Genomic DNA, 21,562 nt, shown 5'->3' on the forward strand with positions numbered 1-21,562 from the left:
TAGAGTGGTTTGCCATTTCCTTCTGCAGCTCATTTTACAGATGAGAAAACTGAGGCAAATAGGGTTAAGTGACTTGCCTAGGGTCACACAGGTAGGCCAGATTTGAACTCAGGAAAATGAGTCTTCCTGATTCTAGACTCAGCACTCTATATACTATGCCACCTAGCTGCCCTTTGTGCCCAACCTATGGTAGAGTGTTCCCTAGCTCATATCGGTCTAATCAGCCACAATACCTCGTATCACACCTTGTAATATCAACCACTGTACCTTGACTCCAACATAGTGATATCATTTTGGTCCTTTTTGAGAAAGAAGGACAACAACCAATCTAACCTAAGGTTCTCCTGTTTCAGGGAGACCAGAGAGAGCAGATAATGAGGCTCTTGGTTCAGATGACCTACAGGATCAGAGGGTAGAATGGGAAAGGGCAGAGGGAAGGTAGAGGAAAGGGGGCCTGAAGCTTGAGTCAGACTAGAAGCTGTTCTAGGAACTGAGGATGTCCTGGAGAAGAAAGAGAAGATTCAGTCTGGGCTTGCTGCCTATCTCCTGTTATTTGAAGGGCTGCCATAAGGAAGAATGATTAGATGTCTTCTTCTGGGCCTCCAGGGCAGAACTGGGAGTGTTGGGCGGAAGTTGCAGATTTAGGTTTGATGTAAGGAAAAATTTCTGAGCAATTAGAGCTGGTCCAAAATGGAATGGGCTGCCCCAGGGTGCGAGCTCTCGCTAATTAAAGAGCCTAGAGAGGGGCTGAAATGATTAGGGATGTTACAGAGTGGAATCTGCACCTGGGAGTGTTGGACTCCAGGGTCTCTGAGACCCCTTCAGGCTTGGAGATTCTGGGAGGCAGAGATGCAAGGAAACAAATTGATGCAAACAAAGCTTGACAGAAAGACAAAGACAGGGATGGAGAATAACAGAGATTAATTAGAGAGATAGACACAGTGAGTCAGAAAGGGAAGAACTCAGAGAGGCATAAAAAAATGAGAGGAAAAGAGAGAGATGAGCAGAAGGATCAGGACGGTATAAGGGAGATACGTGGCTCTCCATGCCTCCATTTCCCCCTTTTTGAATGACTGCTACAAAAAAAGTCTAGGACACTTGGATTCCCACCCTAGCCTCTAGCTCTCCCATTTTCAAAGAGTTTGGCAGCATGAATGGGCTGAGCATAAGACTGGAAAGCAATAGACCTAGGGTAGGTAATAACAATAATAATAACTAACATTTATATAGCACTTTACAATTGATTTGCAAAGCACTTTATGTATTTTTGTTCAATCATGTCTGACTCTTCATGACCCCATTTAGGGTTTTTTTTGGCAAAGATACTGGAGTAGTTTGCTATTTTCTTCTTCAGCTCATTTTTCAGATGAGGAAATTAAGGTAAACAAGATTGGTTGACTTGCAGAGGGTCACACGGCTAGTAAATGTCTGAGACCAGATTTGAACTTGGGACTTCCTGACTTGAGGGAGAGTACTCTATCCTTTGCACAGCCACCTAGCTGCCCTAATTCTATGTATACTATTTCATTGATCCTTAGGACCATGCTATGAGGTAGGTGCCATTATTATTCTCATTTTACAGATAAGAAAACTGAAGCTGAGAAAGGTCAAGTGACTTGAGCAGGGTCACGTAATTAGTATCTGAGGAGAGATTTGAACCTAGGTTTTCCTGACTCCGATTCCACTGTTCTATCCCCTTACATTTTTGATCTAATCCCAAATCTGCTATTGACTAGGTGTGTGACTTTGTGCAAGTCAGTGTACCCCTCTTTTATCACCTATAAAATGAGGGGGGTGGTCTCTAAACTCAATCTGAGTCTGGAGTCCAGCTAGCTATCTCTTCACTCTCCAAGGTACTATTATAAATGGCTACCTACTATTTCAAAAGAGTAAGGGAGACAGGGAGAGGGAGGAGAGGAAGGAAGAGAAAGAGGAAGGGAGAGAAGAAAAGAAAGAGAGAAGGAGGAGAGTGGGAGGAAGAGAGGGAGGGGAAGAGAGACAGAGAGAGAAAGAGAGAGAGAGAGGAAGAGAGGGAGAGACAAAGAAAGGGAGACAGTGAAGGAGGGAGGAAGAGAAAGGAAGGGAGAGAGAGAGAGAGAGAGAGAGGATTTAGATGTTTATGATACACCAGGCCATGTGTTACAAACTGGGGTTACAAATACAAGCAAAAAGGGAACAACCTCATATATCGTGATAGAGGAAAAGGACACAAAGGGAGCTAGCAAAACTGGACACTCTGAGCAGGGAAGCCTGGCTAGAGACAAGATAAGGAGATATCTCCCTTATCAGAGCCTGGAGTCCAAGGCACTAAGGCAGTAATTAAAATTTTCCCAAAAAAACCCTCTCCAACAAATATATAAATAAGTCTTTAATTAACTTGTGAGACCATTGGTTGGAAACACACCGGAAACAACTCGAAGATGTTAGAGCCAGAAGGGGCCTTAAGAGTCACCTGGTCTGTTGTATGGTCTGATGCTGAGTGAAGTGAGAACCAAGAGAGCGTTGTACACAGTAACAGCCGCATAGAGTGATGACTGACTTTGACAGACTTAGCCCTTTTCAGCAATACAAGGATCTAAGACATCTCCAAAGGCCTCATCATGGAAAATGCTATCCACATCCACAGAAAGAACTGTGGAGTTGAAATGCAGATCGAAGCATACTATTTGGTATTTTTTTCTTCTGTTTTGTTTTGTTTCTTCTTTCTGGTGGTTCTTCCTATTGGTTCTAATTCTTCCTTACAACATCACTAATGTGAAAATATGTTTAATAGGAATGTATATGTATAGCCTATATTAGATTGCATGCCGTCTTGGAGAGGGAGGGGGAGAAAAACTTAAAACTCAAAAGCATATGGAAGTGATTGTTGATAAATTAAAATAAATTAATAAAAAAAAACACCTAAAAAAAAGTGTTAGTCTGGCCCCTTCATTTTGCCGATGAGGAAATTGAGCCCCAGAGAGATGATCTGTCCAAGGTCCCACAGCAAGTTAGTAGCAGAATGGGAATCCTGGATTCCTAGGCCAAGATTCCTTGTACTGTACTTCCTGCCTATGGCAGTGGGGCTGTGTGTGCCCAAGGCAGGGAGTGAATCACCTTCATTCAGCTGGCCTGCAAGATGGGATGGTGCCAGAGGAGCTTTCGCCTCCTAGGGATGCACGGACCATCAGGAAGGCACGTGAGGACCACTTTCCTGCAGATACAAGAGAGAGAAGATTTCATCCTGACCTAGTGGCTTGGGAGGGGGCCGAGGCAGCTTTTGTAATAAGGCCTTGATACTGAAGGGAATTTTATATATGTGTGTATATATATATATATATATATAATATATATATATAATATATAAACATGCTATTAACCACATACTAACACACAATACACATGAATATATGACTATAATAGTCACATCCTCACACATGTACATGCCCCTATTTATATGTGGTTGATGAGCACAAACTCCTATACACCCACAGAAGAAATGTAACTAGGAACCCACTTACTGGGGGCAAAATTTTTGTTTCTTTCCTTTCTTTTCTTTCCATCTTGCAGTGGTAAGGGGTGCCACTTGCAGTTGTGGGGGAGGGAGAGACACAGTACTACCCAGCAGATTTCAGATGAGGAAGGCTGAAGACTCAGTTGCTCCAGAACGGTCTAGTCTTTGCCCCCATGGGAGGTGAGATGGAAAGTGAACCCTGGGGGAGAGAGACACCCTCGTCATGGGACTCTGGGGGTGCCAGCAAAGACAACGGTTGTGCCATGGTGTCGTGGGGCTAAGAGAGGATCTTGAGGCAGCACCTCACCTGGGGAGGACGTGAGCATTCCACTTCCTGGCAAGACCCTGGGGAAAGTCCCATTTGTTCCCCCCACCCCGGTCCGGTTACTTCTAGGGTAGCTAGGTGGCATAGTGGATAGAACTCTGGGCTTGGAATCAGGAAGATTCATCTTCATGAGATCAAATATGGCCTCAGACACTTTCTAGCTGTATGACCCTGGGCAAGTCACTTAACTTTGTTTGCCTCTGTTTCCTTATCTGTAAAATGATCTGGAGAAGGAAATGGCAAAGCACTCCCGTATCTTTGCCAAGAAAACCCCAAATGGGGTCACAGAGAGTCAGACATGACTGAAACAACTGAACAACAAGTTCTGGCTCTGACACACACTAATACGTACGTTCTCCTCAACTCAAAGCCATACAAGGATTGAAGGAGAAAGTTTGCAGAACAGAAGTCTTAGGGAAGTCATGTTAACTGTCTTCAGGTAATTGAAGGTTTGCTCTGCCTGGTCTCAGAAGGCCAAGGAGCAAAGGAGCAAAGGCAGTCAGGCCTTCCTAACACCTTAGAGCTATCTAAAAGCAGAATGTCATGGTAGCTAGTGAGCTTTCCTTTCCTGGAAGACTTGAAGAAGAATCTGAACAGGGGCAGCTAGGTGGCGCTGTGGATAGAGCACCGGCCCTGGAGTCAGGAGGACCTGAGTTCAAATCTTGCCTCAGACGCATGACACTTACTAGCTGTGTGACTCTGGGCAAGTCACTTAACCCCATTGCCTAGCCAAAAAAAGAGTCTGAATGATCACAGGTCAGGGATGTAGGGATTTTTGATCTCGTACTATAGGTTGGACTAAATGACCTCTAAGGTCATCAAATGAGATGATATTTGTGAAGCGCATAGCCCAGGCCTGGCATATATTGCTGTTCAGTCACGTCTGATGCTTCATGACCCCATTTTAGAGCTTTCTGGCACATAGTAGGTGCTTAATAAAGGCTTGTTCCTTTCACCCTTTCTTCTAGTTCTGTGATTCTCCCTCCTTCCCTCTCTTTCTTCTCTCCTTTCTTCCCTCCCTCCCTCCTTTCCTACCCTCCTTTCTCTCTCTCTCATATATGCCTGCAAATGAAATAATACACATAAAGGGCACTTAAAACACTTCATACATGTCGGTCATTATTACCATTGCTACTGATAGCTGATATTTCTATAATGTTTTGAGGTTTGCAAAGTGCTTTCCTCACAATTATCCCCTCCCCTTCCCCCCATGCCCATGAGGTTGGTACACACAAATGTGTATGTTGCCATGCACAGACATAAGACACTAACACACATATAGGCACACAATCACACACTGGCCCCAAACCCCTATAAATCTTGTCTTTCTTCATCCCTGTCCCCCAAATCCCCTCCAGGTGAGGCTTCAGCCTAGGCTGGACCCTTGCCCCTGGAATCCCATACTAGGTACCTGCTGCCCCCTGCCTGTGAGAGGGAGAATGACGCATCGAGTGAGCCGCGTCCAGCGCGGCACCTTGGACGTCTATCCTAATCCACCTCCCCTAAGATAAAACCTGCTAGAATCCTCTCATGCTTGCTCTCACCGCAAGGGGGGGAGGGAGAGGGATGGAGAGAGGGGAAGGTGCAAAAAGATACAAAACTGTTGTGACTCTCTGAGGGAGAGATGAAATAAGAGGTACCCCTGGGAAGGAGGGCCATAGGAAAGGAAGGAAGAAGGGGAGAGGGACAGAGAGGGAGACACAAGGAAAGAGGGACAGGGAGAGGGGAGGAAGAAAAAAGGAAGAGAGAGAAGAAAGGAAGGACAGGCGGAGGGGAAAGAATAGGGAAGAGGAATGGGGAGAAATGCAGCAAAAGAAGAGAGAAAAAGAAAGAGTAAGGTGAGAGAAAGAGCAAGAACAAGGAAGAGGGAGAGCAAAGAGGGATGATGGTGAGGAAGAGAGGGAGGGAGGAGGGGGAGAGAAAAGGAAGCAAGGGGGGATGGAAAGGAATGGACAGAGGAAAGGGGAGGGAGGCTGAGCTCCCCTTTGACCCCAGGCCCCAGAGATGCTATCAGGAAACACCCCCCCCCAGTTCCCTCCCCATCCCCCCTTCCCCATCTCCAAGAAGGCTGGATAATCCTCCCTCAGTCCTTCTACATTCCAGCCTTGGGGCCGGCCTCGTTTTACAGCCTTGCTGCCCCTTGACTTTTTATGGCAGTCTCATTCTCTGGCCCTTGTCTCCTGGCCCTTGATGGCATCTGGCCTGACCAGGGAAGGCAGAAATCACTGGGGTGGGGGAGGGGGATGTCCATCCACTGCCTTGTCCCTGGCTCACATCCCCTCCCCTGTCTCCTTTGAACCCATTTGGGCCAGGACTGGGGGTGGGGTGGGGGGAGGAGGTGGGGCAGGCCGGATTTCTGCTGTTTCCTCCCCCTCGGGGTAATAGGTCTGGAGGACAGGGCGGTGATTATCCCGGAAAGGGGGCTGGGTGGCTGGACTTCTCGGCCCCAGGGTAGGATGGAGAGGATATTCACGAGTATTGATTTGGGTGGGTGGGGTGGAGAATCATAATCTTGTCCTTGATGAGGAAGGGATTTGGAGGGGCAGCCTCCTAGATGAGGAGCAATGTGTTCTGAATGGAGCTCAAGACTTTCGTGTTTGGTTGGGTGTGGAGGCTGGGGCATCAATCCTAAGCAAAATGGGGTGCTTGGCTCCAGAACAGACTCCGGGCCCCCTCCTCCCAAATCTGGTTCCTTGGATAATCCTCTTATCTCCCAAGCCTCTGTTTCCCCTCTGAGGCTGGTGTTGGAGGAATCTCTTTTGACCCTTCCCCCACCCTTCACCTTCTCTGGCCCTGACACCTCAACACCTCAGAGGTCCCCTTCATCCTCAGCCCCTGGCTTAGACTATCCTGAGCTTGCTTAAGCCGCCCTCTTCTGGTCACAGGTGGAACAGCATGCCAAAGTTTTCTGCCATCTCTCAGCCTCCAAGGAATGAGCACTATGGCAGAGGTGGAGAGAAAGAAGAAGCATTTTCCTGATAATCCATAGGATTATAGAATTTAGAGCTGGAAGAGACCTTAGAGATGTGTAGTGCTTTCCCCCTCATTTTACAGGTGAGGAAACTGAGGCCCAGAGAGTTTGTAAGACTTAACCAAGGTCACATAGGTAGCACCCAGGTCGTCTGGCTACAGATCCAGTGCTCTTCCCGTGACAGCCTTCAGCATCTTGCTATACAGGGCGCTTGGAGAGCCCTGGGGACATATGTCAACAGCTGGAATGGGGGAGCTGGAGAGGAAGGTGATTGGGACTGTAGCAGGAAGGATAGGGAGCAGGCTTAAAGAGCTTCTCAAAAGCAGGAGGGAGACTTTGTGATGACTAGGATGCCCAGGATTTAGAACTGAAAGGGACCTTAGAGATCCTCTAATCCAACCCCCTCATGTTACAGATGAGGAAACCGGGGCCCAGCAAAGGTAAGTGACTTACCCAAGTTCACCCAGGCATCAAGGGGCATGAAGATATTAAACTCAGGTCCCCTGACTCCAGAATTGGTGTTCTTTACACTCGGCGGAGGGGTTGGGATGGGGCATAAGATCTCCTGTCCCAGAGATCTCCCAGCATGAGAGAGTGGTGCTGAGGAGTCAGAGGGATGAAAATAATGACCTCTAGGGAGTGCCCCCAGAACATGGAGGGAGGGTGCCTCCCCCTCCTGGAGGGTGGGAAGAGGTTAATTGAGTCTGTCTGCAGTTGAGATAAAGTCCTGGCAGAGCCTGAGCTGTTTCCCTGGAGTGTCTTCCAGATAACACTGCAGACTCGAGCTGAAGATGGACGGCACCGGCAGGGGAATCTGGACAAGAGAGAATGAGTGCTGGGCCTCCAGGCTTGCACAACCACTGCCTCTTATTCCTTTGCCCTTCCGCCCTCGAAATACACTCCAAAGCGGCCTCCCTCTGTCAAACCCTTGATCCAAAGGAACCGGGTTCCCTTACGGTGGGAGGGATGGAGGTGAGAGCTCGGCTAGAGCTCCCGACCATGACCGAAATTAGGCTCCAGGAGGAATGTTGCTACCCCCCCATTCAGGGATCAGGGGCTGCCCCACTGAGAGACAGGTACCCCAGGAAGCTGACTCCCCAAGAAGAGGGGGGAGGAGAGGACATTGGATGTTGAGAGCAACACACTTACTTTAAGTGTCTACTCTGTGTAGTCAATGATGCTGAGGAAGGAGGTCCAAAATGAGGGAGATAAGGGATTGCCCCTGCCTTCAAGGAACTTATGGTATCCAAGGGGATAAGACATAAATGTAAATAACTATGACAGGATAGGCACATTTAGAAAATTACAAAATAAAGGGCTATGTGAGGTCTGTGGAAAGGGCCATTATAGACCAAAGGGGATCAGCCCCATTTCTTTCCTCAAGGCCAAATGAATTAATTGCTTGGAGAGCCTCAAGTGCTATGGGTGTAGGGGTTCCAGATGAAACCATCCATTAGCACTCCCCTCCTCTCTCCACTTTAACATCGCCCTTCCCCGCCCTCCCCTGCCCCCCCCAAGACCGTGCACACAGAACTCTCTCCCTGCCCCCCTCCCATTCTTTGCAACATTACCTACCATCCTGAGCTAACAGGAATTCCTAACAAGGGCTGTATTCCCAGTCCTTAGGTTTATCCCCTTGACAGGCTGTGTCATGTTAGGAGCTGCCCCTGAGCCTGACCTCCTGCCCTCTACCCCCCTCGCCCTGGAGCTCTGCAGAGATGATACACTGAACAGGTTATAGGAATGAAGGACAGACTCCCATCTGGGGCTGAAGCCTGGAGAGGTTCCAGAAGGAGGAGGTTTAGAGGAAGCCAGGGATTCTAGCACAATTGAGATTCTCAGGGCTAATCCTCGTTCCCCCCCACCTTTTATGCCCAGATATGGTTTAGGGGTTGGTCACCTCCTTATACTCCTGGGGGCACATGCCCCCACTATGTTCCCTACCTCCAACTAATCCCAATTCGCCTTTCTAATTCCTAAAAGTCAAAACCCCTAGCCTCCTGATTCCTCTGCATCCTCTTGGGACCCAGTACTCTGAATACCTGCCCCCTCTTTACACCCCCAACCATCTTCTCCCTATTCCTCAGGACCTCAGAATCTGGGATCAAAATTTCCAGCTTAACTTCCCCCTCCCCCCCTTAGGAAGGGTAAGAAAAGGGGGAGCAATCCTGACAATAGGTGAACACTAATCAGGAGGAAGGCATGGGAAAGGAAGTGGAGATTCATAAATGAAATTGACCAGCCACTCCTGTTCTAAGACAAAGGAGGCCCAGGTTATAAACAAGGAGTGAAACTGACCATAAACAGAGTTACTTGGGGCTGATGTTCACAGAATATCAGAGCTGGAAGGGACCCTAGAGTTCATTCTCTGAAGTTTGACCCCTTCTTTTTTCAGATGGAAAAACTGAGGACCAGAGAAGCTAAGGGACTTCCCCGATGTCACCCCAATAAATGACAGTTCTAGGACTAGAACCCAGGTTCCTTGACTCTCAGAGCAGTGGAGAGTTCTATTATGCCAGGTTCATTGTTCACAACTCCACAACTGACTATCAACCCCAAATGAAACAATGGGGTTAGGCACTCCTAGCCTTGGAGAAGAGAAGGCTGAGTGAGACAGCGTTGGGGCAGAACTAGAATAGAGATTTCCATTCTCTGAAAGGTCATGACACAGAGAACAAGGCAAGAATCAATGGGTCTATAATACAGTGAGAAAGATTTACCATATAGAATGTAGGCTGCTCGAAGTCAAAGGACCGTTTCATTATCCCCCGTGTGAGCACTTAATAAATGCTTATTGGTTGATTGATCTCCTGATTGTTAAGGTAAATAGGACCTAGGAAGATGGGAATTGTACAGGGAAGATGAGGAGGAGAGTCTGGAGATAGAAGGGAGAGAAAAACAAGAGTCCTAACGTAATTACAGACTTCTAGCCTTTCCCTCCCTCTTTCCTTATCACTCATCCTCTGTTTGTTCTCCCCCGACCCCCTAAAACTTCTTCCTTACTCTCTATTTCTCTATCTCTACCAATTCTTCTCGGTCTCTGGCTGTATCTATATCTATTTGCCCACCGACTTAATCAATTGACTTAATTGTCTGGGCATTATATATTCCCAAATTAGTATTACTGTCTCTGTCTCTCTCTGCCAGTAATATCCAACCTTATCCTCACACAACTCTCATTACCTATTTCTCTTTCTCCCTATGTCTGTCTGTCTGTCTGTCTTTCTTTCTTGACAGAGGTCGGGTTTCTGAGGAGCCTGTTGCCAAAGACACAGGCTGGTCTCCCCATCTACAAACTGACAATGTTCTTACTGAGGCTGAATGTTCTCAGAGCATTCAGGTGTTGCCAGAAGGGGATGCAAGCCAACAGAGGGAGCTCTTCTCCTCTAAAGCCCCCTATCCCCCCCCACACACACATCCCTTAACCTCCCCATCCTCTGAGGTAATTACTATTCCAAATGCCCAGCTTGGTGGTGATTAACGACCTGATTAATAATTACTCAGGCTAATAAAATAATTAATTAATTTGCTGAGCCATTATTTTTCTCCTCATTCTCAGCCTGAAACAAGGAATTTGGAAATAGCATCCTGAGGCTCATTTGGAAATGTGACTTTTGAATAGGGGTGGATGGGTGCAGAGGGCAGATGGGAGAGCAAGTGTAGGAGACTGAAGCTACTCTGAGATGGAGCTGAGATTGGCCTGGAACTCTGCTGAATGAAATATAGGAGAAGAAACTGGCCATGGAGGAAAGTGACTAGGAAGCAGAGCCATCAGCCACCTCCAGCGGGGAAGAAGGCAGCTTCCAGGCAGAGCTGGGCTGCGGGGCAGTGAAGCAGTGAAGCAGTGAAGCAGAGTTCCAGGTTGGGGGAATTCTTGGATGTACTTACAAGGTGGGTGATGGATGGCCCAATTTTCAACTTAAGATCTTTATCTCGCCACTTGAATCCCAAATGTATTATTTTGCCCTAAGGACCTGTGGTTTGGAGTGGGGGAAAGGTAGGGAGGCCAGTGTGAGCCCTGAAGTGTGAATGCTGGTCCAGGAGAAAAGGAACCTTGGCATTGCTCCAGGATAAATGATTTTTCCTCTATCACTTTTATTCCCGAATTCTTGAAAACCCAGGAGTCAAATTAGAGACATCAGAATAATAGAATCTTACAATGTCAGAGCTGGGAAGGGTCTCAAAGATAACTTGAGTACAACACTATTTTATAGATAATTTTATAGTTAAGTAAACTTGGGCCCAGAGAGGGGAAATAATTTACACAAGTTTACAAGAAGGGGGGACCATCAGTCCTTATTCCAGGTATGGAATGAGAACACCTGGATTTATCTTCCCACAGTTGCAAACCAATGTGAGAAGCCTTGAAGATGTGTATGTTGTGTCTGTGTGTACCTGTATATGCACACAGGTGTGTATTTGTATTCATGTGCTCCTGGAAAGGAATAAAAGCAAGATCAGCATTGTTTTGGAAAAATTCTCCCCTTCCTCCCTCCAGTATTAGGTCAGCTGGAATTTTTCCAGAGTCTAGACAATCTGTAAGAGAAGAGTCCAGGTAGAGGGAATTATAGTTGTTAATGGCCCGCAAGGTGATTGGACTTTGGGAACTCCCAAGTCCAATGAGGAAGATGCTACAACTTAAGAACACAGGAGATTTCTTTCCTGGAAGGCTGGGTTAGGGTGGGCAGGGGGGAAGAAAGAGCCTGGGTAAAAAAAAAAAAAAATGAGTCCCCTGTCCCCTTCTGTTTTTTTAAATAAATTTTTATTGACATTGTATTTTTTGTTTTTATATCACTTACATTTTGAACATATCTCTCTTCCTTCCACAGAGACATCCTTTATGAAAAAAGGATTTAAAAAGAAAAAACACAGTTCAGCAAAACTAAAACATTGAAAAAAATTGACACTCTCCTGTTTTGAGAAGGCAGAGGTTTGAGTAAGACATCACTGAGGATGTGAGGATTTCAGGGGGAGATTAAGATGCATTGAAATTTCCTGGAGAGGAGGAATGAAGTAGATCTCCAGAAAGTGTTGTGCAATGGAAAAAGCCCTGAATTTGCAATCAAGAGACCTGAGATCAAATCCAGACTCAGCCACTTACTGTGTGACCTTGATAATCTTACCTCTAGTGCTCAGCTTCCTCTCTCCCCTGAAAAATGGAGATAATATTTGAACTCCCTCTCTTACAGGGTTGTTGGGAGAAGATCATACTACAAAGTGTAACAAAAACATAGCTGTTATATTCTGGGTTGGAGGCCCACATACTAGATCTTTCTGAAATTGCTAACACCCCTCTCTCCATCCTCATGGAGCAGGGAGGTTGGGAGGGAGAAAGGAGAGCAGTAACCGCTGCACCTCCTATTTCCAGCAGAGGGCATCTGAGGGAGCTGAGCAAGGCCAGCCAGAGGGCAGTGTGGGCGGCAGCGCCCTCTGCTGGCTGTAGAGGCAGAAGGAAGAGCGGAGAGTCGTGTGTGCTCCTGACTGACTAAATGGAGTTGTGTATCTGTGTCTGTGTGTGCATCCGACGGTTTGTATACAACAACCAAAAAAGGCAGCAGGTCTGCAGTGGAAGAAACACCGGCTTTGGAATCAGAAGACCTGGACTGCAATCTATGTGACCTTGGGAGATCACTTCCCCATCTCCATCAGTTTCTTCTATGAGATAATGGTACATGTGTGGTCTCAATAACCCCTAAATTTCCTTCGAGTTCCGAGTCTTGGCTCCCACGTGACTATGACTGTGTATGAGTCTGAATGATTGTGTACTTGTGTGTCTGAGTGTGTGTGTGGATGTATGCATGTATGTGACTGGGTATGTTATGGGCCGGTATAACTCATTTTCTTCACTCACTCAAACATTTGTTGAGCACCTACTGAGTACCTAGCCTTGCAGAGGACATAAAAATTTCAGTCTCTGCCCTTAGTCAATCAATAAGCATTAAGATCCTACTATGTGCAAGCCAAAGGTAAAAGACAGTCTCTGCTCTTAAGCACCTCACAATCTAATGGGGAGACGACATGCAGATAACTATGTACAAACAAGCTACATCCAGGATAAATTGTCAATAATCGACGGGGGAAGGAATATAAATGCTATTTGGCAAGTGAAGCACTAAATGAATGGTTAAATGAGCACCTCTGAGGAATGGGAGAGCGCTGGCAGGGAGGGTCATCAAGGAAGGCTTCTTGTAGGAGGAGGAAGTTGATGAGCAGCTCCTAAAGATAGGTAAGATTTCTGTAAGGAGAGAGGAGAGAGGGAGAACATTCTACAAAGAGTGAAAAGTGTGAGCAATCACGTTGGAGATAGTAAAAAGCAGATGAGCACGGCTCTATGTGTTTGGGCATACATCTGTGTTCTTAAAGAACAGAAAACCCACAGGGGCAGCAGGTGTGTGTGTGTGTGTGTGTGTGTGTGTGTGTGTGTGTGTGTGTGTGCTCCCAGGTACCTGGATGAGAGTGAGAGGAGAAAAAGCACCTGGTTGTGGGTCGACCTCTCCCCTCTGGCACTATGACCATCGCCTTTATATTTTCAACTGGTAGTCCAGAAACACTTTTTGCGCTGTCCCCACCCGTGGTGAGGAGTGGTGTTAGGAAGGCCTCCTTTTAGGCCCCTCTCCCACACCTCCCCTCTTCATACACTTCTCAGATTCTCTTTCCTCTCATTACTTTGTCCTTCACCTTCCTCTGTTCTAGCAGCCCACACCACCCCAGGAGCCATTTTATTTTTCAGTGCTCTGGGATGGATGAAGTAGCTACATCCTTTCCTCTAGGAAGGATGCCAGTGCTCCTATACTTTCCTGGCCACATGAAGGGGAGTGGGATCTCCCCTCTTTTTCCATTTCCTCAATGAAGATGCTTCTAATTCTCCCCATCCAGGAAGTTCTTCATGGTGTCTAGCTACCATTTCTCCTGCTGCAGTTTCAGCTACTCTCTAGCATTGATCTCATCTAATTCTCTCCTTGGGAGAGGCCCTTCTAGCAGGTCTTTCTCTCCTTAAATTAGAATTATCGTCTTAGATTTAGAATATACTCTAAAAATCACTTAGTCTACCTCCCTTCTTTTACAAATAAGGAAATTAATTAATTAATTAAATAAGGAAATTAGGGCCCAGAGAAGGGGAGAGACTCACCCAACCACACAGTGACTCATCCCCATATTCTTAACTAAAACCCAGGTCATCTGACTTGTCAGGCAGTGCCCTTACGTCTATAGGGTAGGTACTGCTTTCCCTGGCATCATTTGCAGAAAGCTCCTCAGTTGTACTTTCTAGCTTCTTCAAGTCAAACAATGAAAACCCTGAGGGTTATTTCATCTCATTTCTTCAAATACACCCAAGCCCTTTTCCCTTGGCTCCTGGTACCCACCCCTTCTCTCTCAGATCCTCACCTGGCCTCCTCATCCTTTTTCCCACAGAGAAGGCTTTTTCGTTGCCATGGTAACCCCTGAGGCTGCTTTTTAATTGGCTGGTCACTCCGAGGTGGGGAGGTGGAGAGAGGAGGAAGGCCCGGGAGAGGGCTAGTAGGCCCTCCCTTTCCTGATCCAGTCCCACAGCCTCAACCCTTTCTCTCTTTCTCTGAGCTTGTCAGTTGTCTATGTCCCACGAGGCTCAAAGAATCAGAGATCTCAGAGTTACAAGTAACCTTAGAAGGCACCTAATGCAACCTAATCATTTTCTAATCAGCAAATAAACATGATAAACCAATTGAATGAGGACCAGAAAGGGCCAGTGACTTGCCACAGGCAGTAAACTGCAGAGCTTCTGGTCTCAGTTTCTCACAATGATAATAATAACAACACATTTCTGAAATGCTTCAAGATTTACCAAGTTTTCTTCCTAACCTACTTCTATGAGGTAGGTAAGGGTAAGTGTTAGCATTCTGGTTTCACAGATGAGGAACCTGAAGCCTAGACTTTCCTGAAGTCACACAGATTATCCAAATCCTCCTGATTCCAAATCCAATGTTTCTTCCATAGTTCCATGAGCCCAGATCAATTCCCCTCCCTGAGCTCTCTCTGTCCTTCTACTCTCTCTGGAGAGGGAGGGAGGTTATAGGATTTAGACCAGGAAGAGTCTTTGGAGATCATTTCTTCTAACCCCCTTTTTGTATAGATGAGGAAACTGAGGCACACAAAGGGGCTGGCAACTTGCCTAAGGTCACACAAATGGTAACTAGAAGAGCCTAGATTTTAAATTAGGTCCTCTATCTCTAGATCCCATTGCTCTGGTCACTATAACAGATAGGGGAGAGGCAGGAGATAAGAGGGGAGGGGCCAATAAAGAGTCATGGGGAGTGGATACCTGTTCCCAGGTATCTTGGCTCCCTTTCCCTTCTCCTCTTTCCCAGAGGCTCCCTTCTTCCTAGTATCCAGACATCTTGGTTCCAAGTGCTTCAGGTTGTTCAGGACTTGTACTTGTATCCCAACATTCCCTGGTCCCAAGGTCATTTCTTCCATTTCTGTGCCTCCACGTCAACCTCTTTCCCCTACTTGGCCTGCCCCCTCCCCACATCTAAGTTTCTTTCCTCAGGCCATCGAGATTTGGGGAGGGGTTTAGGGGAAGACGTCAGGGGACTCCGTAGTCCATATTTCCCAATCTCAACAGGCAGTGAAAGAAGGAAGAAGGGGGTAAGTCATTTTCTTCTTTTTGCCTCAGTTTCTTCATATGTAAAATGAGCTGTAAAGCTCACAGCCTGCGATGAGAATGTAAGGGCTTCCTGTATCCTATGGACTGGGTGAGTGAATGTGCCCTTCTGTCCTGTCAAAGCACTCAAAGGTCCACATTAGAGAAGTCACATGTGCTGTCCCCCACCCACAGCCTGTTTGTCTACCCACAAGGCTTCTGTCTAGACGTTTGTCAAAGATTTTCTATTCATAGCACAAGGGCGACCCCTTGTGGCCATCATGGGGAATCTCCCGGCTGGGATTGGAATTGTAAGATTGAGAACTTGGGCCAGGGCATGAATGGTACCTGTCCACCATTATGGAGAGGAGAGAGAAAGTAGCACTGTCCTGGCCCCCATTCCCAGTGGGATAGAACCCAATGGCTGGGTTCATTTGCCTACGTCTTCTGACATAAAGCGTTTCTGCTCTTTCCAATATAGAAACAGAAGATAGGAGAATGACGAGGAAGCAGGAGGGATTGAGGTTAGGAAGGATTTAAAAATATTCACATTGGCAGATCAAGGTAACAGTTCATAATAGAGGAAACTGGATGACTGGCTCTACAGAGAGCTGAAGGGATTTGTTCTTGGTCATACAATATCCTTGAATGCTGCTAGATACACTTCGGTACGCCCCTGGAGGAGGGGTCCTTCTAGATGGAGAAGTGAGGCAGGGTTGTTTGGGCTGGCCTCTGCCAGACAAAGAAGTCTGGTTTTATCACTATAATTTCCTCTCTGCCCATGTGGTAGTAAATGAGATCTCTCCTACCTGGGGATCCAAGATTCTGGACATAGTATGGCTCCAATCCCTCCAGCTCGTCTATATTCTAAGCATCCTAGGGAATGGACTGGAGAATGATATGGTTACTATATTACAGACTCTTCTCATGCCATGCCTAAGTAGAGACTATTAGGAGGGAGAAGATACTTTGATTATCTCCCCATTCCTGGTCTCTGTGCTAAATGTGGGACTGAAGACGATACTCTTTAGGGGAGCTAGGAGACATTGTTTGGGGGAGCCAGGAGACCCTGGCAATATTGTCTCCCTTCCCCCCATCCACAGCTCCCTACCAGGCCTGGGCACAGACCAAGAGAAATTTGCATAAATTTGCATACCCAGCTGCACACAGCTGCATCCAACTCTGGGCTATAAATCTGCCCGCGGGCAGCACATGGGCTGTCATGGAGCCCCATGCAGAGCTGCTCACGCGGCTCCACACGCCTTCATCTGTAGGCATAGTATTACACACGCCAGTCTGCAGACATGGTTCCCTGTGACACTGCTCCACCTGAGCACACAGCTATTACACGCATCAATCTCTTTGCCCACGCTCTATGTGCAGCGCTCTGCATGGACTGTGGACTCTATGCAGTCTGCACTCATATGTGTGCCTAAGTCTGTGAGTGCTATCCCATCCACATGCATGAACACTTGTGCACAAATGTGTACTTTGCCAGGATTGAATGGTACATGTGTCATGAGCATTTATCTGTGCGAGACAGGGTGGAGTGGTGGAGAAAATACCAGATCTGGAGTCAGACTACCTGACTTTTCAACCTGCTTCTGCTACTTCCTACCTGTATAGATTTTGGCAAGTCATTTTCTTCTTTTTGCCTCAGTTTCTTCATATGTAAAATGAGGGGTTTGTGCTACCATGTGCCCTAAGGTCCCTTCCAGCTCTTAATCTTATGCTCTTAGCATTTTGCATTCTGCATACAGGCCCAATGCCTGCCACTCCCTCCATATTCCTCAATTCCCTTGTTCCTCAGGACTTCCCCCTCATACTCAACCCTAGGTTCCCCCAAACCAACTGGATTTCAGGGCAGGAATGTCAAGCTGAAGCTTCAGGACTCCTGCCACTGACAGAATCCTGAGATCATTTTATCCACCTCTCTGACTCTAGGCAGGAGGCTAGATCTCTTGGAAATAGGGACAGTAGTAGTTTTAGCTGAGATTGCCAGGGACTGAAAGGTGGAGTACTGAACCATAGATGACGGTCTTCCTGCTTATTTTTTTGAGTTTGTTTCTGTATATGTGTTTGTGTGGTTTTATCCACGTATTTTTATACATGTAGCAGCTTGGAGGAGTGGGCTGGGGTGTCTCTCCCTGCCCCAGCATCCTACTGTTTCCTCTCAGTCCACTAGGGGGCAGCACAGTCCCCCTAATGATTGCCTCCAGCCTAGAGCAGCCCAAGGTCTACCCGACCTGGGACCTCCTATCATGGTGACTGCAGCTGGGGTCAAGTCTCTCCCAGCTCTGCTGACACCAGTGTTTAAACCATCTTTTGGGGAAGCCAGAAGCTGAGGTCCCTAACGTCAACTGAGTTGCAAACGTCCCTCCTTTCTCCCTGTCACTATCTATTCTCCCCATCTCCATTCAAATGCCAAGACTCCTGGATCCTCATCTACAGCTGCTACAGCCATTTTAATTTCTGCCAGTCTCTTGGTCTAGCCAACCCAATTCTAACTGAGGCCAAATCCAAGCCAACTGCTGACCACCAGCAGCAGCCAGCTTACTGAGCTCCCTACTGTTGGGAATCCCAATGCCCCTACCAGATGCATATTGCTAAGGGGTGACCAGCTGAGCCAAAAGGAGCCAGAGGAGTGGGTGGGGTGAGACAGAATCCACCCATAATGAGATGGGAAGATGGAGAAGGGTAAGTGAGAATGGAGAAAGATGAGGTGAGAGCCTAGGTGAGGAAGAGTGGAAAGAGACCTTACAGGGAAAAGGGGAAAGAGAAAGGGAAATCAGAGGAGGGATGCAGGCAAGAGAGAGAAATGGAGAGGTGAAGATGGAAAGAGAGGGAGGAGAGAGTAAGGAACGAGAGAGTGGCAAAAAGAGAAGGGAGGAGGGGATGGAGAAAAACTAGCAAGAGGAGAAAGGAAAGCAAGGGGAGAAAAGAAAGAGAGGATGTATTGGATTGAAAAAGGACAAAGAGAGGAGCATAAAAGGGGAAAGAGAATGCTTGGACAGAGCGGAAGAGGAGAGAAAGGAAAGGGCAAAGGAAGATGACTGAGTCAGGGTGAAGGGAAAGAGCTTCCTTTATCATTAACAAATGGCAAACCACAAACATGGAAAGGGCACTCACTTTCAGTAGCCCTGCCGTTTTCAGTGGATGCACTTTTGGGGGAGCAGTGTTTGTGTGCTTGTCTGATGTGTCCAAACCAAATGTAGAATATGAAGAATAAAGCCATAGCACTTGAGCACGAAAAAAGGAAGGCAGGAAAGAGGATGGGGAAGGGACAGAGAGGGATGGAGAGGTGATGGAGAGAGCCAGCAGAGAGCCTGGGGATAGCAGGTCCCACAATGCTCTCTGTGAGCTAAGCAATTGGGTTGGGGGTGTGGGGGAGGGGCCCTCACTGCTCAGGGATCACTGCTTATCCCAGCTGCCCTGGGATTAGTACCCAGGGACCTGGCCATCTCTGGCCTTCCAGTTCTTCCTGTACCGGTTGCAGGCCTTTAGGTGAGGACCTTCCCCTGGTTGAAGAAAAACCAGCTCATTGCCCCTCCCTCCCTACTCTAGGTCCTACAGGTTCCCTTGGAGACTTCGGCAGGAGAATTGAGTTCATTTGCATAATTTGCAAATCATCTGAAGGATGTGCATATACTCTGGTTCTCCTCTCTCCCCCCAAATGACTCCTTCCCCTACCCCAGTCCCTCCCAGTCCCTGTCTTCCCCAGCCCCAGAAGCCTAGGCTCTGGCTGGGGGCAATGCTGCTCCTAGGGTGTGTCTTGCAGGCCTTCATCTCTCCAACAGGGAGTGGCTGGAGGTTTTCATCCAATTGGCCAACCCGAAGATCCTGAGAATCCTGGGCCTGGCTCCATGTGCAAGAGTGTTCGGCCTATGGCTCCCATGGCTGAGCTCCTACCTAAGGTCAGGCTGGGCCACAAAAGAAAGGGCACGGCCAGGGCCAAGCAGGCCTCAGGATGGCTCTTTCCAGGCCCCAAGATTGATAACAGCAATCCCCAAACCCAGTTGAGCATTTAGGTCTGAATCCGAGAGATTCTGGAGGGCCTTAGGGTGGGCCTGGGGAGTTATGGAGGAATCAGACATTGGTAGGGGGTAGGCCTCTCTCTAACACATGCAGTTCTGCCTTTTATTGGGGGTGAATCTCTAGTGGTCTGTGCCCATCTCTCAATGTCCCAAAGGCTGAGGAAGATGCTGGGTATGTACATATGGGTTGGCTGGGAGCCCCGCATGGAACCATGTTTTTGGATACACACAGGAGTCTTTGCAAATATGAACAGGGACTTTGATACAGCCTCGCGTGGGTGGGGTGGGTTTAGAGGAACCTCTGAAGGTTAGTGCAGGATTAGTTTGGGAACAGCTCCCTCTTGCTCCCTCTGCACAGAAGCACCATCACAGCGGATCTCAAACCAAAGCCACCATGGAAGGGCAGCAGGGAGCCCCAGAAGGGCCATCCTAAGACCACAGCCCCCCCAAGGAACAGCCCCCTTAACTGTCCAGAGAGTCTGCCCCTGCCACCTGACTCCCTGGAGAGCCTCTTTGACCCTGTGGGACGATTAGACATTCCTCGACTCCGGAGGATGGTCTACCAGAAAGGTCAGTGGGAAAGGGGGACCCTTCCCAGGAACCTTTCCTTCCTGCCCCTACATTGTTGAGGCCCAGCAATTCTTGGGGTTAGGAAATTTGTGCGACGGTATTCTCCTCCTGCCCCCTCCAGATGCCACTGATCGATCCAGCATTTATTAAACACCTACCATATACTTGGCACTGTGCTATGTACTTGTACAATCTACATCAGATTTCTCCCACAGCCCAAAACAGTTGCCCAAATTGGCAGTTGGGAGGCAAAGACACCCAAAGACAGAAGACGAAGTCCTCCCGCGAATCCTGGCTCCTGAAAGCCACTTAGTTAGTCCCAGTGAAGCCTTAGAAGCCCCCTTGATTCCTTTCCCCCTTATCTCTACCATTCAACCAGTCACCAACTATCATTCATTCTCCTACAATCTCTCCAATCAGCACTGTTCCCATTGTTTCAACCTCAGCCATACCCTCATTAACTTTGACCTGTACTATTTCGTTAGCCTTATAGGTTCCTAGAATCTGAGAAATGGAAGGAAGCTTAGAGATCATCTAGTTCCAGCCCTCTCATTTTACGTATGGGGAAACTGAGGCACAAAGAGGTTTAAGTGACTTGCCCAAGGTCACACAGCTAGTTAGTTGAAGAGCCAGGGCTAGAACACAGGTCTCCTGACTCCCAATACAGTACGCTCTTTCCACTGCACTATGATGCCTCTCTTGGATTCGTTGGGAGCCTCCTAGAATCTCCAACAGATTCCCAGCTCCCAGAGTGACTTTGATGTCCAGGATATAGGACTGAATACGAGTGACTGACTGTATGCAGAACTACCAGGCCATCTTGTGGCAATAGTCAGGAACTGCACCTTCCCCTCAACCCAGTTATAATCGCCAGTCCTTCATCGGGTCAAGGAGCAATTCAATCCAATTTAATAAATATTTATTAAGTGCTTATTATGTGCAATAAATTGCACCAAGTGCAGGGGGTACACAGACCAGCCCAGTCCAGCCCCAACCCACAAACTCTACTAGAGTGGGATCCATGGTTAGTCCAACCATGATGTGTGTGTTGGCAACACCAGGCCCAGAGGCTGGGGAGCGGAAGCTGGTGTGGAAGTTTCTGTTTGGTGTGTACCCACCCAATTCCACAGCTGAGGAGCGACGGCTATTGGACACCAAGCTGGAAGCCCACTACCATGGCATGAAGTGGGCCTGGAGAGGTCGATATCCTAGCGCTGTCCGCCTCAGGGTGCTGGCAGATGGTGAGTATTCCCTAGGCCTGGAGAATAGAGAGGGAATAAATGAATGCTTTTAGCTGAGGATTGCTATGTGTATGGGAGGGGAGGGTGCAGCAACACACTTGGAGGCCCTACTGGTAAGAAGCCCCAGTCCTTGGCCTCTTCCCCTTTGTGAACCGGAGGAAGCATAGTGTAGTGGAAAGGCCATTGGAATAGGAGTCCTGGCTTCTGGGTTCCAATCCTGACTATTGCCTGATAGTTGTGTGACCTTGGGCATATTACCTAACCACTCTGGGCCTTATGTTTCTTATCCATAAAATTAGGGGTCTGGA

Source organism: Vombatus ursinus, unplaced genomic scaffold, assembly GCF_900497805.2.
Source record: "Vombatus ursinus unplaced genomic scaffold, bare-nosed wombat genome assembly UNPS02012709.1, whole genome shotgun sequence".
In the NCBI taxonomy this organism is placed as follows: Eukaryota; Metazoa; Chordata; class Mammalia; order Diprotodontia; family Vombatidae; genus Vombatus; species Vombatus ursinus.